We start from the raw sequence: 21,039 nt of genomic DNA on the forward strand, positions 1-21,039 counted from the left end.
GGTGAAAATAACAGCTCCCTCAATCTTTGGGGGCCAACTGCATTGGAGGAAAATATTTACTCCTGTGTGGGGCAGACGGCACACCACTACCCTTTCATGTAGGAACTCCACTGACCAGATAAAGGGAAGGGGAAATCCAGTTAGACATCCATAGAAGCCTTACCAAATGAGACTCCCTGAGATCCAGTGAATCAGTGCATTTTACATGCCTGGCCCTGCCTGCTGTTGGTACTGCATGGCTAGCTCCAAGCTCCCAAACTGAGTAGAGTTTGGACGATTGATGCTGTCGCAGCCTTTCAGCCTCCAGGCAGACTCGCTGTCACTGGGGGTCCACAGACTGGGTTCTGCCAGTTTCCACCAGCCAAATTCATGGGGCACATCTGGCCCATTAACTGATTCATCCTTATAACCCCGCTGTGAGGGAGGGGGGTATTATGCATAATTTTGAGATAGGGAAATGAAAGCACAGGCAGGCTCATGGCCAAACAGCAAGTCAGTGGTTTGGTCAGGACTAGGACACAGGTTTCCCACAGAAAATTCCTGAGCTACCCACCCCTCCTAAGCCTCTTTCCCCAGGCCCAGACACCAACACCTATTTTTCTGTAAATAGTTTCATTTTAAAAACTGTATTTATATTGTTTTGCAATATAACAGAGATAAGTATAGATCACCCCCTACTTCATATGAATTTTGATGAACCACACATCCATTAAACAGCAAAGTACAATTTATTTCATTCATGACAGCTGAGTTTGGTTACAACACAGCCTATGGCAGTTGGCCTGTGAGATGAGATTTCAAAATAAAGAATAAAGAGAGGAAGTGTGCAAGGAATTGAAAAGACAAGATTGCTGTTACAGCATTAGTGCCGATATACTGTCTGTGGAGGGTACAGGGCTGGAGTTTGCTGTGATACAGCAAAGTATCCGAGATAGAAAATTCAATTTTCTCTCTCCGATACTTTGCTGTATCACAACAAAATTTAAATAGAAAATTTAATTTTCTGTATCACAAGAAATTCCTACGTTGTATCCTTCTTAGACATTATATCAGAGCTAAAGTTATTACAGCAATATATTGTCTTTTCAATTCCTTCCACACTTCTTTGTTTTTCTCTATCTACAAGTCTGATCTTGAACTGCCATAGTCTGTGCTGCAACCAGACTCAGCTGTCGTACAATAAGGAAAAGAATGTAACAATGAAAAACTGGCCTTGGCCATTCCTATGTTTCTCAGCCACAGAGGCATGACAGTTTTTTTCTGGGTTATCAGCTAAACCTGAAGTAGAGGGCGTAGGCTACTACCACTTCAGCTGCTACAGGCACTCTGCCAAATGCTACTGGAAACAGCATCAATCAAAGGAATACCTCCTACAGAACAGTACAAAGTTTGTGCTGGCTCCTACTCTGGGAACAGAAGTTGATTAAGAACCAGTTAGGGCTGTCTGTAGTAGTTTATGGTACTAGGGATGAGCAAACCACTTCAGATAAAACAAATGGCAGAAACTCTAACTAAATAGCAGAGGCCTGAACCAAAATCCTAGATCTGACAAGCTCCCTGCACTTTGAAAATGTGCATACACTGAACAGCCTCTACCTGAAGGGCTTCTGTCCAGCTCTATCTGCAAATTAAAGCTGGCCCTTCTTTTTAGAAACCCCTGGGTAAGGCAGCTGACCTAATACAACCCATCCTCTTTTGAGGGTTCATCCATCCCTGAACACAGCTGACCCTACTAACACAAGTACATGCCCATGCACCAAAGGTGAAGATTGAAGCCCAGTACCAGAAAGGGATGTAGCTCAGTGGAGAAGGGGATGTAGCTCAGTGGTAGAGTGCATGCTTCACATGTATGTGGTCCCGGGTACAATCCCTGGCATCTCCAAATTGTTTGGGGGGAAGGGTAGCTCAGTGGTTTGAGCATTGGCCTGCTAAACCCAGGGTTGTGAGTTCAATCTTTGAGAGGGCCATTTAGGGATCTGGGGCAAAAATTGGGGATTGGTCCTGCTTTGAGCAGGGGGTTGGACTAGATGACCTCCTGAGGTCCCTTCCAACCCTGATATTCTATGATACCTATAAATTAGTTTTTTACCAATTATAAGAAGCCTACTTATTTCTGCAGGGAAAAGATGCATAAAGTATTTGAAATTTGACTCTTCACACTTCATTTGGAACACGTGTGGAAGGGCTGGCTGAGGGATGCTGACCCCCCCCGCAGCCCCGCCTCTTCTGTCCGAGGCCCCACCCCTTCGAGGGGCCCGAGCCGGCCCCCATACCAGTAAGTCTTCGGAGTTTCTTTCACCCCTGTCAGTAGGTCTCAAAGTGCTCTACAAAGCTCAGCAAGCATGATTTTAAAAAGTCTTCACACTGTTTCACAACTTTGATATTGCATTATATATTAACCAAGTTATGAATAAATCTGAACTCAAAATGGTGGTTGAGTCCAAATTTTACATGTCAAATTGCAGATGTCAGTGCTGGTAAAAAATGCATTCAGGCAATATTATTCATGTCATCCATGGGCAAAGTGTTCAGAAACCAGAACCATTAAGTCAATAGGGCAGGGGAGGATACATGACCTACAACCCTTCCTCTCCATTGAGCAATATACATTATAGTAATAAGCAGTATAGGAGAGATCTTGTCTACAATGCAAAATATGGGGTCAGATTTTTTTCTCTGATGTGATATTAGTGCAGGTGAAAGGTGCCAGATTCAGAGCTTTGGAATCTGAAGATCTTTGTATATCCAGAGATCAGGTAGGTGGTGGTTTCCCCACATCATCTTGCCAATGTGCCACAGACTGGCCACAAGAGTACCAACTACTGTCAATTGCTATGGTAATTTTTGTGATGATGTCAAGTATCTACTACAAAATGGATTCAAACCAAACTTATTTGTCAGAGGCTACCATACAGCAACCAGATGGTAATTTCTTTCAATCACTAGTGACCAGTGCTAGATTTCTACCGGCAAGAAGAGGTGGTCTTTTCTATATCCTATTATTTATCCTCTGAGACATCCAGCCCCAGAGTACTAGGTTTATTTTGGTTCTCTGCATGACTGTCCTGGTTGAAACTAGATTTAGAAAATACATTTTTCACTTTAAATTATAGTAGACAACTCTTCATTAATGTTTCTTCAATAGTACCACACTTAGTACTTGAATAAAAATATTAAAATGTTCTCTACCTATAATTATACAATATCACCCCCCATAATTTTTAAGGGATTTACCAGCTTGATGCTTCAAGATGCATACTGCAGGCACTATTTTGCTCCCCTCACTCATGCTGTCAGATAGTTCCAATAATTTTAATGGGATCACTTGCTAAAAAAAGATACTATCCGACATGAGAAAGGATGGCAGACTCAATCCCTCAATGAGATACTGTCTCATTCCAAACAGAATTATGTTTCCACTAACCACATGGTAATGGGTAATTTTCCTTTGACTTTTCCCCTATGCTAGCTTTTCAAGTGGATTTTAATTAACTCTGTTTTATTTATTAAAGCATATTTTGTTTAACTTTTCCCAAGAGCTCCAGTAAATAGCTGTGTGAAAGTTGCCTTTACTTATTGCTTCTCCCAGGATGCTCTTAACAGTGAAATCTCTACTCTCGGGATGCTGTAAATTTGAAGGGTAGGGGTTTGTTTTGTGCTGCGTGTATTCTTTAAGAAACAAAATGAAGTTCATGTTAAGAATGTTACTTTACTTCAGATGCTTCATTTTTAGAAGGATTTCTGGTGCTCGTGTTATAGCTTAGCATCTATTAATTCCGAAAAATTCCCCCAAATAGTTAGGGAGCTCTTAAGGATGTTACTGTGATTTACTGAAAGCTTTCTGGCCACCTCTTCCAACAGCAACAGTCATTAATTGTCATTAAAAAGTTTACTTTTGGAAATATGCCTAATGCTCCAAATAAATGTACAAAAGTTGTTTACAGGCACTGAAAAAGGAGCCCTTGAAGTCTGATAAGTACTTGTTTCCCCTCTTTGCAAACTATGCAACCAGTTGATACACTCTATCAATCACAGGTTCTAAAAAAGAGTACATTTGGATTGCAAATCATTGACTACTAACTGTGCTAACTGTGATGATAAATGGCAGTCATTTTCTTGAAGCTGAAGTAACACAGTTTTTAATCAACAAATATATCTAGTTAAGTGCAAAACCATGCATTCAGCTTTGTGGTTGTAAAATGAAAAGTAAATGTACTTTGCTACTTTTCTTACTTTAGGGATCAAACCAACTGTTCCAGCTTTTCTTGTTTGTTTAATTCACACTGATGTTTGTTTTGGCTGGGAACTGGCAGAGGAAAGATGGCTCATCTGGGAGTACATGTCCATAAAGTGGGAAAGAATCAGTAATGTGCCAAAACTGAGAGAAGAAGAAAACGGCAAGTGGGAATTGGGAAGAGGAGACAGATTTCAGGTCATTCCTATAGTGGAAAGGTAGAGGGAGGATTTAGGTGTTAGGGGAAGGATTGGCACTCTAGGGTAGAGACGCAGGAATCAGAATTTTAATACACTTGCCCTCACGTGCAATTAACTGAGAACCAAGATAATCATATCTTGCACATCAATAACGTCTTCCATAAAGTGCTTTACGAACATTGATGAATTAGTATTAGTCTCACAGCATCCCTGTGAGTTACAAAAGTATCATATCCAGTCTGCAAATGGGAAAACTGAGGCACAGAGAGGTTCAATGACTTGAGCACAGATTGCAACAAAGCCGAGACTCAAACCCAGATTATCTAACTTCACTTTCAATGCCCTAAGTTTACACTAGAAGAAGAGAATGTATGGACATTTTAAACTTGCTATTCTTTTAGTTCTTCTAAATCAGAAAGTCTACTCTATTTGACATTCCCCTCCCCTTAATATTGTATCTCACTTTCCTTTTTCTCCATTTTCATAACTGGCTAAAATATTTGATTTTTTTGGTCCCCTTTCTCATATGTCCCAGATAACTTTAATCTCTCAGTTCCCCTTCCATCTCACCAGTCACCTACAGAACACTTGGAACAACAGAGTTAATGCCCTGACAAAGGCATTATACCAAAGTGTTAGTTTGCAGAATTTAGATTTTTTAAAATGTTATTCACATCACAAACTACTACTTAATTCATTCAATATGGTCAGAAGTCTCTTAGAAGAGAACAAAATCTGGAATAGCAGAGTTTTCAAGCTCAGGATTGAGATGTACTAAGAACTCTGTCAGCAAGCTTACACTGTGTGTTTCTGTACCATGCCTGCCTGTTGATAATGCACTGCTTCTCACTTTCACAAATATGAAATTCATCTAATTACAATAAATTCAACCTGCTCATTTCCCTAGTTAACCACTTTTACTCACACTCTAAGTACTTTGATGGGATGCATAGCAAGTCACATCCTTCAAGTGTATGCACGTTTATTTTGTGCAGAATACGGACTAATTTCAAAAATCTTACATGTGTGATTCACCTGCAATGGCAAAATAAGGCTCTAAATCTTCACTTTTCCAAAGAATGGTTAACTACTGTAATTTGTCTATCATATTAGAATACAATATTTGAATTCCTATATAATCCTGAATATGCTCTTCAATATTTTCTGCATTTTATATCATATTATATGGTAACAAGAACACTACATATATTTATCCAAATGTGGCCTCTGTAGTGCCTTGCATTAGTTAGAATGATGTCCTTTGACTTCAATTTGGGTCTTCAATTTAAGCATTCCAGAACCCTGTTGAAATGTTAGGAGTTAATAAAGTGATCTCTTGTTTGTTGGCCGTTGTAACTTGTGTATCATACTGATAGCTCATACTTGCTGCAAACACTGGAAAATTTGTATAGAAAACAACATTTTTGCCTTTTATCTTTTATAAAAGTCACTCTGTAGTTGTGGGTAGAAGTAATGCATTATTTGGGCTTTGATTTAGATCAATATAGCAAAAGCTTTTTTTGTTTGTTTCTTATTTGCGAGATGCCAAAAAAAAAGTGGAAGGAAGGGGAGAGGAAAAGAGAAACTCCAAAGAATAAAGTTGCACCCAGAGAAGTTGCACTTTTAAGGCCTGATCCAAAGCCCATTAACGTTAGTGGAGACTCCCCACTTCATTTAGTGGGACTTGGGCCAGGTTCCTACAAAGCAAACTATTGCTTACACAGTTTTGGCATAGTAACATAAGTGTATGCAGAGTGACTTTTTTTTAAGCAATTACCAAAGAACTAAGTGACTGATTTGAGAGTTTGATTTGGATAAAGCACATTTAGAGAGACCATCATTTGGGCACATTTTTCACAAATAAATGAATTCGCTAGTGAAGTTCTAAGTAGCACCTGACAGTAGGTAAACACAGTTAGTTGGAGTTGTATCCTGAGCATAAATCCCCCCAATATCACCATTAGTTACACAACACAGAACCCAATATCACATTGACAATGGTTATAAATACAGAAGCACCCAAAAGGGTAATTGAGGTGCAGTCTGAACACAGTACAGGGAGCTCTTGCTGATTCGTTTTATAGCATTGGGCAAGTTACGTAATCTCTTTACTTCATTTGTAAAATGGGGATGGTAAAACTTAACTTTGAAGGGTAACATGAACATTAATTTGTATTTTTAGACTGGCTTGGAGACAGAAAGCACTATATAAAAGGGTAAGGATCATCATCATCAGAAATTTGGGGTAATTTCTTTTCTTCATATATATTATATAGATAGATAGATATAGATATAGATATATAGATATAGAATCTGAGAGAGAGAGAGAGAGAGAGAACTTAGTTAGGAGATTGATAGTAACTGGAAATTGCAGATAGATATTGCACGAGTCACTACCACTCTAAAAGATACAGTTCTTGCACAATGGCTTAGTATTGACACTAGCATATATTTAGCAGAAATGAGTTACAGGAATATTTGTGAGATGGGAACATTAGCATTAGATTATCTCTAGCTGACAAATGATGCAGCCATATCTTTGACACAACTAAACCGGATGCATCCATCTGTTATTTTTTATCCCATTTTGCCATTGCCAATATGTCTAACTGGGTAAAATGACCCAAGAAATTCAAACTGTGTTTCAGAGGAACAGCCGTGTTAGTCTGTATTCGCAAAAAGAAAAGGAGTACTTGTGGCACCTTAGAGACTAACCAATTTATTTGAGCATGAGCTTTCAGCTGTGGCTCACGAAAGCTCATGCTCAAATAAATTGGTTAGTCTCTAAGGTGCCACAAGTACTCCTTTTCAAACTGTGTTTGCGGCTCACCAACTCATCAGGCAGAGGAATTCACCAACAAACATACACAAACTAGAAGCAGGTACAAAAGGAGTGGCACTATCCCTAGTGCTTTTAAAGGATTCCCGGCCAGATCCTTAGCTGGTGTAAACCAACACAGTTCCATGGACTTCAGTTGAGTTTAGATGCTTCACAATAGTTGATGATGAGTTGTTCAAATTCTAAAGCACTGCTGGATGTTTTTTAAGGAGGAGCCAAACTAAAATTTAACTCATTGTAGGCTGACCTGCAAAAGATCTAAAATCTTGATCTCAGCAAGAAACAGTTGTATGCTGTTATCCAATGGCATGAGACTATGTTATCAAATTCCTTGCTCCAAATTCCCTTTGAGCTAAATTTGGAGGGTATCCTAAGCAATATAAAGCAATAGCAGCCAGCGTGGCCAAACTGCTGGTTTAGAAAGTCTACTTAGTCAAAAAGCAGTCTGCTTTAAATCAACTTTAGCTCTGTGGTATAACCTGCCATAACTTTTTAGGCAGAAGCCTTAGTTGGGGGATGTAGCATTCCAATGGCTAATCTGTAACTTACTTGATGATATAATTGGGACTCTGGACCAGTAAGAGTATATGTGCATTTTCAACCAATGCTATCAGGGCATCAGCTGTTTGGTTTTGACCATGTGAAAATGAAACGTTCTCTAGTCTTGTTTTGCAAGGACTACAGTAGAACCTCAGAGTTATGAGCACCAGAGTTACATATTTAACAGTCAACCACACACCTCATTTGGAACCTGAAGTACACAATCAGGCAGCAGCAAAGACAAAAAAAGAAAACAATTACAGTACAGTACTGTGTTATATGTAAACTACTAAAAAAGAAAGCGAAAGCAGCATTTTTCTTCTGCATAGTAAAGTTTCAAAGCTGCATTAAGTTAATGCTCAGTTGTAAACTTTTGAACGGACCACCATAACATTTTGTTCAGAATTACGGACAACCTCCATTCCTGTGGTGTTCGTAACTCTGAGGTTCTGCTGTATTTAGCAAGGACAGTATATGGCACTTTCCATATTACAACATAGGAAAACTAAAGCAGAGGTTAGGCCAACATTTTCAAAAATATGCACTATTTTTGGAAATCCAATTTGAGATGTTGGTCCTCATTATCAGAAATTTTGTCCACCCTTAGATCCCAGGGACATGAATTGGAGATACTGGTGCTCAGAACCTCTGAAAAATCAGTCCCTCAGTTTAAAGCACCCAAAAATTGCACATTGACTCATATGTTGGATTAGAACATAGGACCTCTTGGTGCCTAGGCCTGTATCTACACCACTAGAATACATCTCTCTCTGAACTCATTGTTACTGTTTCCGCATATAGGACAACAACAACATTTCATTTCAGTAAGTATTAACTGACTTTTACATCTGCAATATAATCAAGTAAAATAGAGTGGGAAAAATAAGTGTCAGGTTAGAAAGACCAGAGTTCATTTCAGTGAAGCAGGTAACCTTTAGTGTTGCAAAGTCTAATTAGCCAGAACTTAGTTATCTGGAATTCATTTCTGTCTCTCATTTTCAAAATTAATATAGAACCCAAATATCCGTTATCCAAAACATCCGTTTCATGAAACTTTCAGGTGTCCCTTGGAACCTTATTAAAACTGGAGTTCACTATTGTCAGCTCTCATGATTTTACCATGAGTTTCACAGTATGTGTTTAGAGTCATGTCAGTTATAGGCCAGTCAGCAGTCTTTTTTCCCCCCTTTGCTTTTTCTGAATTAAAAAAGAAAAAATGTCCTACTCCTCATGGTTGCAGAGAAAAGCTTGAAAACATGGCCTTGCTGCATACTAATGGCTCAAAAACCAAAAAGCAAATAAAGCCCCCAAAATAAAATATGTTTTTAAAATATTTTTATGATTTGAGGCCTGACTTATGATTTTTGAATGATTGGGGTTGTCATTAAAAATTGCCACCAAATATGGATATTACCCAACACCACAAAACTGATTGCAAACCAATTTCTGACTGCAGTATTTTAAGTAGCAGAATGACTTGAGAGTTGCAGATACCACAAGATCTCTGTTTAACTTTGCATATAGTTTTATCAGAGCTTGAGAAGCTGCTTCAAAAAAAAGTACAATGCAAGTATGTGCACAAAAGCTAAGCAAGTCAAATTGCCATCACTCTGAGTATTCAATATGGCACTGGGCAAAATCTTGAAATCTTTCCCCTGTACCTACTCAGTCCTTACTTATGCAAACTCTCATTGAAATAAATAATTTTTTTAACAATTAAGAACTTCAGAGTTTGGCCAGTTTGTTTGTGACAAACATTCTGATATAAAGGCTGTGTCAAGCCAACCAACTTGCTAATGGAAGCTTTCCCAGCCTACAACTGGCCTCTATTAACAGATTTTGAAATGAGTATTCTGCCAGTTCTAGAGTGATAGAAATGATGGTGCGTAACTCATCATACAGTTGGAATCGAACAGCTTGATCTTTGACACCACTGAACCATGTTTTCATAGAGAAAAGCGTCCTGTTACATTTAGGCTCTTTTATTCTTGACTTCAAATTTTCCTCAATCTTGTATTGTATGGTATATACTTGAGACAATGCACCATAAAAACGGAAGAAAGATAAAAGGCTTATTTAGATTTCATTCTTTCAGCAGCCTTCTAAAGCCAATTTTTAACAATGGCAGTAGGCTCAAGATCAGGAAGAATAATTTCTGAAAGCATTTCTGTTATGCACATGGATGTGGGAGTTAAAGTGGGAAGCTCTGTCTTTGATACAATTTTTCAATTTTACCTTAATTTTAACTTAGTATTTTTAGTGATGACATCAGAGAAGTAGTATATGAAACTGAAAAATAAATGAAACCAAACAAATGGCTGTAGATGGCTGAGAATGCTACTGAAAGGCCTTGTGGTTGAGGAAAACTTTATTAATGTTACTTGCTTCTTCATTAAAATTATGAGCAAACCTAAAATTATCATCAGCATTTTCTTTGACCTGTGCCAGTTTTTTTATTGGGGGGGGGAGGGAGAGAGAGAGAGAGAGAGAGAGAGCACGAGCACACGCGCAAAAGTCTATGAGCTAACCATTGGGATGCACACACACCACCAAGAATTCCAAACAGAGGAGGCTCACTTAATTCTCAAACCATCATACAGAAATGCAGGCATTTCATCCTGTAATGACAAACTTTTGTGGAAATCTTTTGTGAAGTGAAACCAGTGTATTTTTCACAACTCCTTATTGAGCTCCTCAAGACTCTCTTAAATTCCTTGACACACTTTTTCTCTCCGCTCTTTTGTCCTAGGCATAGTCTCAGATGACTTTGAAAAGAGTGTTAAAACTACTGTCTGATACCTTCTCTAACTCTGCTGATTCTTATTCTGCTATACAAACAGAGCCAGTTTCTCCTTTCTGACAGTCCAAATGTAGTGGTGATGACTATGGCTCTGAGTAACTTCAGTGCCAGTATGTTCCTCTGTGTTACAAAATCCAGCAGCAGAACTCAATAATCCACTGCAGTACCTCAGCCCCGATTGTGGCAGTCAGAAATAGCCTCTCTCCCCTAGATCGTAACTAAATTCACTCATCACTAGGCAACCCCTTGTGGATAGGCATGGCTGCCCTCAACAGCTCTCTTACTGGGCTAACACCTTCCGCTTAGTCTTTTGGTGGTTATTCTGACTGGGTCACTGTCTTCCAAACCTTTTGCCCACTCTGTGCCACTTCCTCAGCCAGTCTTCAGCTCAGCCTGCTGCTCCCTTGCTAGGCTCAACAACCCTTACAAGGGACTTGTACTCCCCCTTCCTAGGGGCCAGTAGAGGAACCTAGTCCCACCCCCTGTTTTGAAGAGCTAGATATGTTCCTTTACCTGTGCTGCAGTTTGTCTTGGGCCACTTCCTACCTACCTTCTCAAGTTCCCCACTGAGTCTCCCAGTCATTTCCTTGGGTAGTCAGGATCTCTCTCAGGCCTCCCGCCCTGAATGGCTTATCTTCTTCACTCTCCTGCCTGCAGCTTTCTTACCCACTTTGAATTTTTTCCCTTGCTAACTGAGAAGCCTTCTTGCTCCCTGCTGTCTCTGAAGGCACGGCTGCAGTCTCTTCCTACAGAAATCACCTGATTCCTTTCAGGTGGAGCCCATCCTGTAATCAGGGTAGGCTAGGCCCAGGCTCTCCAGCCCACAGGGCAAGCCACCCTGTTACACATATTTCTGCTCCTATGCCCCTTCTGTTTTCTCACAACCTATAGCTGTCTTGTTTCCAGCTACATCTGTATTTTGCTGAAGCAGGAAAGTGCCATTGTGTGTGTGCTACATTTTTGTAGTAGTATTTTGACAAGAATTTCCACCTTGCTTTCATAAACCTCTCAGTACAGACTTTTCTCTTCTAAAATCCACTGATTCCAACCATGAGTAGATTTTTGTGAACTATCTGAACTTTTTCATGATGTTTGACAGCATGTGCTATTTGGACATATGTATACTATGTTCGTCTGGATATTCATGTGCATGATTTGTATAGCTTTTCTTCTGACAGAGGCCTACAGGAATTGACTGTCACTAAAGCACACATGACAACCTATAGAGAGGTTGCATTAACTGTGCTCTTTTCCCCTGCAATGGATAAGAATATAGATCAGCTTAAAACTTTCAGTTTCAATGGGGATAGGGGACAGATTTACAAAGGCATTTAGACACTAAAGACGCAGATAGGATTTTCAGAACTGCCCATTCACCTAACTCATTTAGGGGCTTCTGTGACTCACACTAGACATCTGTTTGCATCTTTAGACACCCAAATACCTTTGTGAATCTGGCCCTAAGTGTTAAAAAAAAATGTAATACAGTGTTCAGTAGAAATGGGTTGTTGCCTACTTATGGAAAATTAATGCAAAAGGCCATCTGAATGTATTTTTTGTTTTGTTAAGAGCTGCAGCAAGATTGTATGACTAAGTTTTAGAATAATATAGGCTTAGCTTAATACATCATTGCAAACAGTCCACCATTTAATACACAAAAAATGTACCAAACTCATTTAAAGTAATTGTACCTTAAAATGTGGATTTGAAAGCTTCAGGTAGCACCAAAATGGTTTGCTATTGGAAGCACAGATTTGGTGCATAGGAAATGTGAATGTGAAATGTAGTCTTTATGAAACTGAAACATTGGTATTACTGAGTAATGCCAAGCAGGTCCTTTACAAACCTTCCTACAAAGCTCTGCAAAAACTCCTGACTTCTGATATTGCTGTTGTGGGTTTCCTGAGACTAGTGAATCTCAACTGTCTAATTCTTTGTGAATAAAGGCTATGAGAACTGATGAGATTTCTGTATACTGCAGGTTATTTTTCAGGGTAATAAGATATTAAGGAAGAAAGAAATTAAAGGAAATTTTGGGACAGATCCTCTAGTCGTGCCAGTCTGCATTTTAAATCATCATGATACTCACCCACAATTAGGGCTAGCAGGATGATGATCCAGTCCCTGGTGCAAGTTAAAGCATGCCACTCTGATTTACATCTGGATGACCACAATGAAGAGTAGGGACATCCCAGTAGTACCCATTTTCTCCAGAAAACACCCCCTGAACTGTATAGTTTCCACATGATGCCTCTACATCAGCTGAGGATTCCCCTATGAAGGAGTCCTAAGGGGGAAGGATCTTCCGGCTTTACGGCTAATTTGCACTACTGGGGAGCAACACAATGCAGCCATAGCATGGCCTATAAGCTGGTTTTCAATGTTAAAATCTTTTAAACATTTTAATTAAGCGAAAGATGAGTCTGACAGAAAGACCTTCTTAGTCTCTTAAATCCCCTAGATAATTCAATAACTCTACTTCCCAGTTGCAGACTTGATTTTTGAACAAGGAATGACACTCTACAGCTAATGATCATACCAGTAAAATAAAACTCCTAAAAAGCAAAATAAAACTCCTAAAAAGCCTTTCCAACCCATAAAAGATACTGCAGATTTGCTATATTCTGGTCTTTTTTACTCTAGAATAAACCCAGAGTAACTGAAGTCCATGGAGATACTCCAGAATTACATCATTTAACAGAGATCATAATCTGGCCCAGAGAGATAGTAAATTCAAAAAGACAAACTTTGGTTCCTTGGAGGAAATACTGGGTAAAGCACATCCTTTTTCTGGCCTTTGTGCAAAATTAGCAACATCTTCAATGATACCAAATTTATCTACTATGTTAAATTTTTAGCAGTGTTCTGTTTTGGGATCTCTAATAAGCATCCTTAATTAGAGCACCAGTCCCTCAGCTTTGCTTGCTACAACTGATCTTGCTTATTCTATACCTTTCCCTGCCTGATAATAAAAAACTATATAGCAGTGTTAATCAAAAGTCATTGAAGGTCACCTGATCAGCAGTATCTACTTTAGATCAAGGACTGCATTGTACTGATCACTGCTCTGCCAACTTTAATTCAATAGAGTCATTTTTCATGCTAACAGATTAAATTACTGTTTTTCACAATAGAATTTTTTAAAATTATTTTTTAAATTCATGTTTTACAGAATTTTCTCTTAAGAGTATCATAAATCATAATCAAAACACTGCAGTTTGGAAGCAACACTGTCTCTTGGATAAACCTAATCCAGATATAAATTGTTTACCCTTACAAAACTAGTGAATCCTTAGGGGGCAGATTCTCTGATTTTCTAAAGGAGTGCCATTTCCCACATGTCAGTGGAGTTTCCCCTCATTCATACTGGCAGGGAACTTGCCCCTAGGTGATTAATACCTTGCAGATTGGCCCATTTCAGAGAGTTTTTGTTGGGATAATCATAGGAACTTGTGGGGTTCCTGGCAAGATACTTGACTACAGTGATTTCAAACTAACTCTACCCTCATTCCCATCCTGCTCTCCCAACATGTTCCATGCTCCCTCTACTTCCACATTTCACCTTTCATACAAGACACAAAGCAGTAGGGCTCAGACATAGAGAGACAATGGCATTATGCCAGTGGAGGAAATGTTTCTGAGCAGGGAGTATGGACTAAGCAGAACAGGTAACTAAGGCAAGAACAATATTAAGCTCATCTTCCAGTAATCATCTGCTGACCAGATTTGATGTAGGAAGTTCAAAATGTCTTGTTTGAAGAGGGAGCAGAAGAAGGTGGAGGAGAGACCAAAGCTATTTATGCAGCACTAGTTCCTCAGTTTAGAACCCTGGGGATGATTACACCATGAACATGTCCTTCCTGCTAAGATCTAATTTTCTTTACTGTAGTTCCTCAGCATAAGCACCAGCTTTCTTTCTTAACAACTGTTCCACACCATTTCCTTTCTGAAACCGCAGAGAGCACAGGATATACCATTTGCTTTCTGTTGCCCTTACTGATGTGGGATATTGAGATAACCATGAAATGTTTAATCACCTCGCCAAAGCTCCTAAATGAAAGCAGACTTTCAGGACATGATCAGCTAGTAAGAGTTTGGTCTTGTAATGTAATGTTTTTCTCCTGTGCTTAACTGGTTGAATGTTTTAATTTACTAAAGGAGTACAGGGCATGTGGAGTTCTTACATAAGCCAGAAGATCCTACAGTTTGATCATGTAGCTCCCATTAAACTCATTTTAAATTAGCTCTTAATAAAAGCAGCTGTTATTTTTCTAATTTGCTTTCAGATTCTTAAATACTGTTATCCTAATCACAACTGAAGTATATTATTTCTCTGCTGTGAAAGCAATAAAGTTTATGGCACTATATGCAGAAATATTTTAGATTTTAATTATAGGGCTCATTTTGTCACCAAGCTGACCACATGCTTTGAAACAGATCTGCTCCTGCATTTACACACGTGTAGGAATGGACTCAGAATATGCTAAATGGGCACACCCAGCCATCTAAGATTAAATTAACAAAATACCCTCATATCATATTATTCCACTGTACTTCCCTATAGATGACTGAGAAGGCAAGGATCCAGTCTTGCAGTTTTCAGTCAAAACAGAATATCAGTTTGAATAAAATAAGAATCTGCTCCTATAAAGAAAACCTTCATTCATTTTTAGAGCTGGTTCTTTGTTGACTTCTAATTTCCATCCAGGACCAAGGCCAGAACCAGATGTTACAAACTACCCTGAGAATGACTTCTTACAATATTGCCATGAACCTCAGATAAAATTCAAGGACAAAGAAACCCAACAAGTGCCCCCCCAGCTAGTAAAGATCGGGAGTGAGCTTTTTGTCCTCTCCCTTAAAAAGGTAAAGAAGGGAGGGGTCCAGCTGAGTCCATGAACAGACAGAAAGAGGTGTAGTCCTAGCAGATCATCCCAGAATACGATTTAGGCCAGAAATTGTGTCAATCTTTTATGGTCCACAACCTATAAAATATCAAAAGAAATTGCAGCAGCAAAGGACTGTGAGAGTCACAGAGTTATTTTAATCCATTTTGTGGGTTGTTAATCAAAAAAGGTGAGCATGTGTGCACTTATTGGGTGGGGTGGGCTTGAGTGCTGCTAGAGTGAGAAGATTTTGTAAGGTGGGAACTGCTGCTCCTCTCAACCCTTCACCCAGCTCTCCATGTTTTGGACTTATCTGTGGGCTTTTGTCTCCTCCCCCTATCAAACCTAGTTTAAAGCCCGCCTCAATACGTTAGCTAGTCTGTGTCCAAAGATACTTCCTTCCCCTTCATCCATAGGTGAACCTCATCTGTGCTCAGCTGTCCTTCTTGGAACAGCATCCTATCCTAAGCAAGACAAGGCCCTCCTGGCGATTCCATCCACACAACTATGCATTCATCTCTGAGATGTCTCCCTCTCTTTGCCAGGCCCCCTACCTTTGACTGGAAGGACTGATGAGAGCATCACCTTCAACCCACAACTACTTCACTCCCAGAGCCCTGTAGTCACTTCTGACCTGCTCAGGAGCACACCCTGCAGGATCATTAGTGCCTACATGGATGAGCAACACTGGGTAGTAGAGGGATGGATACTCGGCAATCCTTCCATAATGTCTTGGATACAGCCCTGGCAGGCAGCACCTCCCAGGATGCCAGCTCAGGATGACAGATGGCTACCTTCATCCCCCTTAGAAGGAAGTAACCATCTGTCATCCCCCTTCATTTCCTCTTGGGAGTGATGGCCATGATCCTCCCAGCCATGGGGACATATGGCTTCTTCTCCACTACCTTTGAGGGTGAAATTCCTCATCTCTCATTGCCAGGGTAACATACTGGTTTTAGCATACTGGTGATGTCAAGGAATTATGATGTGATTGGAATAACAGAGACTTGGTGGGATAACTCACATGACTGGAGTACTGTCATGGATGGTTATAAACTGTTCAGGAAGGACAGGCAGGGCAGAAAAGGTGGAGGAGTAGCACTGTATGTAAGGGAGCAGTATGACTGCTCAGAGCTCCGGTACGAAACTGCAGAAAAACCTGAATGTCTCTGGATTAAGTTTAAAAGTGTGAGCAACAAGAGTGATGTAGTGGTGGGAGTCTGCTATAGACCACCAGACCAGGGGGATGAGGTGGATGAGGCTTTCTTCCGGCAGCTCGCGGAAGCTACTAGATCGCACGCCCTGGTTCTCATGGGAGACTTCAGTCACCCTAATATCTGCTGGGAGAGCAATACAGCGGTGCATAGACAATCCAGGAAGTTTTTGGAAAGCGTAGGGGACAATTTCCTGGTGCAAGTGCTAGAGGAGCCAACTGGGGGGAAGCTTTTCTTGACCTGCTGCTCACAAACCGGGAAGAATTAGTAGGGGAAGCAAAAGTGGATGGGAATCTGGGAGGCAGTGACCATGAGTTGGTTGAGTTCAGGATCCTGACACAGGGAAGAAAGGTAAGCAGCAGGATATGGACCCTGGACCTCAGGAAAGCAGACTTCGACTCCCTCAGGGAACGGATGGGTAGGATCCCCTGGGGGACTAACATGAAGGGGAAAGGAGTCCAGGAGAGCTGGCTGTATTTCAAGGAATCCCTGTTGAGGTTACAGGGACAAACCATCCCGATGTGTCAAAAGAATAGTAAATATGGCAGGCGACCAGCTTGGCTTTACGGTGAAATCCTAGCGGATCTTAAACATAAAAAAGAAGCTTACAAGAAGTGGAAGGTTGGACATATGACCAGGGAAGAGTATAAAAATATTGCTCGGGCATGTAGGAATGAAATCAGAAGGGCCAAATTGCACCTGGAGCTGCAGCTAGCGAGAGATGTTAAGAGTAACAAGAAGGGTTTCTTCAGGTATGTTGGCAACAAGAAGAAAGCCAAGGAAAGTGTGGGCCCCTTAATGAATGAGGGAGACAACCTAGTGACAGAGGATGTGGAAAAAGCTAATGTATTCAATGCTTTTTTTGCCTCTGTCTTCACTAACAAGGTCAGCTCCCAGACTGCTGCGCTGGGCATCACAACATGGGGAATAGATGGCCAGCCCTCTGTGGAGAAAGAGGTGGTTAGGGACTATTTAGAAAAACTGGACGTGCACAAGTCCATGGGGCCGGATGAGTTGCATCCGAGAGTGCTAAAGGAACTGGCGGCTGTGATTGCAGAGCCATTGGCCATTATCTTTGAAAACTCGTGGCGAACGGGGGAAGTTCCGGATGACTGGAAAAAGGCTAATGTATTGCCAATCTTTAAAAAAGGGAAGAAGGAGGATCCTGGGAACTACAGGCCAGTCAGCCTCACTTCAGTCCCCGGAAAAATCATGGAGCAGGTCCTCAAAGAATCAATCCTGAAGCACTTACATGAGAGGAAAGTGATCAGGAACAGTCAGCATGGATTCACCAAGGGAAGGTCATGCCTGACTAATCTAATCACTTTCTATGATGAGATTACTGGTTCTGTGGATGAAGGGAAAGCAGTGGATGTATTGTTTCTTGACTTTAGCAAAGATTTTGACACGGACTCCCACAGTATTCTTGTCAGCAAGTTAAAGAAGTACAGGCTGGATGAATGCACTATAAGGTGGGTAGAAAGCTGGCTAGATTGTCGGGCTCAACGGGTAGTGATCAATGGCTCCAAGTCTAGTTGGAAGCCGGTGTCAAGTGGAGTGCCCCAGGAGACGTCCTGGGGCCGGTTTTGTTCAATATCTTCATAAATGATCTGGAGGATGGTGTGGATTGCACTCTCAGGAAATTTGCAGATGATACTAAACTGGGAGGAGTGGTAGATACGCTGGCGGGCAGGGATAGGATACAGAGGGACCTAGACAAATTGGAGGATTGGGCCAAAAGAAATCTGATGAGGTTCAATAAGGATAAGTGCAGGGTCCTGCACTTAGGACGGAAGAACCCAATTCACAGCTACAGACTAGGGACCGAATGGCTCAGCAGCAGTTCTGCAGAAAAGGACCTAGAGGTGACAGTGGACGAGAAGCTGGATATGAGTCAGCAGTGTGCCCTTGTTGCCAAGAAGGCCAATGGCATTTTGGGATGTATAAGTAGGGGCATAGCGAGCAGATCGAGGGACGTGATCGTCCCCCTCTATTAGACATTGGTGAGGCCTCATCTGGAGTACTGTGTCCAGTTTTGGGCCCCACACTACAAGAAGGATGTGGATAAATTGGAAAGAGTCCAGCGAAGGGCAACAAAAATGATTAGGGGTCTGGAACACATGACTTATGAGGAGAGGCTGAGGGAACTGGGATTGTTTAGTCTGCAGAAGAGAAGAATCAGGCGGGATTTGATAGCTGCTTTCAACTACCTGAGAGGTGGTTCCAGAGAGGATGGTTCTAGACTATTCTCAGTGGTAGAAGAGGACAGGACAACGAGTAATGGTCTCAAGTTGCAGTGGGGGAGGTTTAGGTTGGATATTAGGAAAAACTTTTTCACTAGGAGGGTGGTGAAACACTGGAATGCGTTGCCTAGGGAGGTGGTGGAATCTCCTTCCTTAGAAGTTTTTAAGGTCAGGCTTGACAAAGCCCTGGCTGGGATGATTTAATAGGGGATTGGTCCTGCTTTTGAGCAGGGGGCTGGACTAGATGACCTCCTGAGGTCCCTTCCAACCCTGATATTCTATGATTCTATCATCTTTATGTACAGTGGGTTGGGAGTAGGGGTTGAGCTCTGCCTGCTGCCGGAAGTAACTAGCAACAGCTTCCTCCCTGAAAAGGAGCTGTTTCCTCCGTCCCCGGTGGTGCTATTGCAATTTTCTCCAGCTGAAGTGCTTCCTCAAACTTGGTGATCTCCATATACATATTTTCAATGAATTCCTCATGTGCATGTATGCTCCTCACCCTAGCCACCTCCTCTTGTAGTTCTCCCACTTGCTTCCTGTGAGATTCTACCAATAGACTCCTCTTGCACTGGATGGTCTCCCCAACTTGGCTTTCTGTAATGGGGAAATGAAGGCCACAGTCCATGCGTAGAGGCATCCATGGTCAGGTTCTCTGTCCGGACACAGGTGCAGGTGGAGGAGCCAGGAGTAGTGTTGTCACCAGTATGCAGCCTTTTCGAACCATGCTGATTTTGTTCTCTCTCCATCCTACACCCTCTCTCCATCCTACACCCTTGGTCGCTTAGTGCCTGGCTATTAAGCCCTTCTCTCCTAGCTCAGCCCTGCCACCTCGTTAACACACAGGGGCAGGGTGATCACAAGGATGATCAAGGATCATAGAACAGGAGGCTAGAACCTTGCTCATTCACACTCAGTTAATAGGCCTCCGACTCCAACTGCCACACAGTCCCTAAACACGCTATTCCCAACAGACCATGCTGTATGGAATGGAGACTCATGCCTTCCCCAACACCACTGCTAGGAGCCTTCAGGGAATCTCCCATCAAGAACAATAGAGTTTGGGGATTCTGAGTGGCTGCAAGCAGTTCTTGATCCAAGGTTCCCTGTTTATGAGACACAATTTGAAGAAAATGTCTGGGTCCAGCAAGGCCTCATTCCACAGACCTTTGCTCCTGGACAAGGCATCTCAATTCCCCAGAATGTGTTTGACAGTATATCATGCTCTGGGATAGCTTCCAGATTTTCTTAGCCAAATTGGGTATTCATACTGACCTAGTATGGTTGGGTAAGGCACTTTATCATTATGAGGCAGCACCTCTATGTATCTTGTTTATCAGAAACCTCCAGCTTCTGACACATGCTATAACCCATTTAGTTTTGTGGACAAAGGAGACTCCCCATACTGTCTTTAAGGCATCTGTCCCAGGATTTCAAGAGTGTGTTCCTTCACCACCATGAAGTCTAGTCATATAACCAGTGCTAAATAAACACCTGCTTTCTAATCAGTTACACATTTTCTTGCATCTACTAGAAGCCCCTGTGATAGATAATAAGTATCTTGCTTATAGAACAAGCAGAGCTCCTAGAAAACCCAGCAGTCTCGCTATATTCATCTAATGACAGGCTGTACAGACATTACCTCTTGATACATATTTGTTATGGATTCCCTCTTGGAGCAGGAATGCTTAAGGTCAGAGTTTTGGTTTCTGTAGAGAATTCCAGACAATCTAAACTGACAGAGGGTAGAAAAATCCATTGTAAACATTTACCAAACCCCCAAAGCCCTTAACAAATGTACTGCAGGTGAAATATGGAGCACCAGGAGTTCTTCTGACTGCATTGTTTCAGAAACTAAGTAGAAAATCTTTGTTATTGTCAGGGATCTTAAGAGAGAATGACTGTTCTTAATAATGAAAAATACTCTTGAGGCAATGCAGATGCTAAATACCATTACTCTCCAGTGGTACTACACATTCTAGGGGAATCTTAGAAATTTTTAGAAGCTTGAAAGTATGTGACTGCCAGGCAGGCTTTGCTTAGGCCAATTGTTTTTCTTTAATCCCTTTTAAGTCTTTCAGACAGT

At 41.1% G+C, this 21,039-nt stretch overlaps 2 protein-coding genes and 1 non-coding gene across 11 annotated transcripts in view; 2 read left to right on the forward strand and 1 right to left on the reverse strand.

The window, feature by feature from the left end:
- CTNNA3 (catenin alpha 3) overlaps positions 1 to 21,039 on the reverse strand; it is a 946,302-nt gene that overhangs the window by 588,946 nt on the left and 336,317 nt on the right. The window lies entirely within an intron of this gene.
- LRRTM3 (leucine rich repeat transmembrane neuronal 3) overlaps positions 1 to 21,039 on the forward strand; it is a 122,920-nt gene that overhangs the window by 38,040 nt on the left and 63,841 nt on the right. The gene's annotated exons all lie outside the window — the stretch shown is intronic.
- On the forward strand, positions 1,811 to 1,882 carry TRNAV-CAC (transfer RNA valine (anticodon CAC)). Its single transcript has one exon. It is a non-coding gene; the product is annotated as a tRNA-Val (tRNA).

Source organism: Caretta caretta, chromosome 7, assembly GCF_965140235.1.
Source record: "Caretta caretta isolate rCarCar2 chromosome 7, rCarCar1.hap1, whole genome shotgun sequence".
NCBI classification, from domain to species: Eukaryota; Metazoa; Chordata; order Testudines; family Cheloniidae; genus Caretta; species Caretta caretta.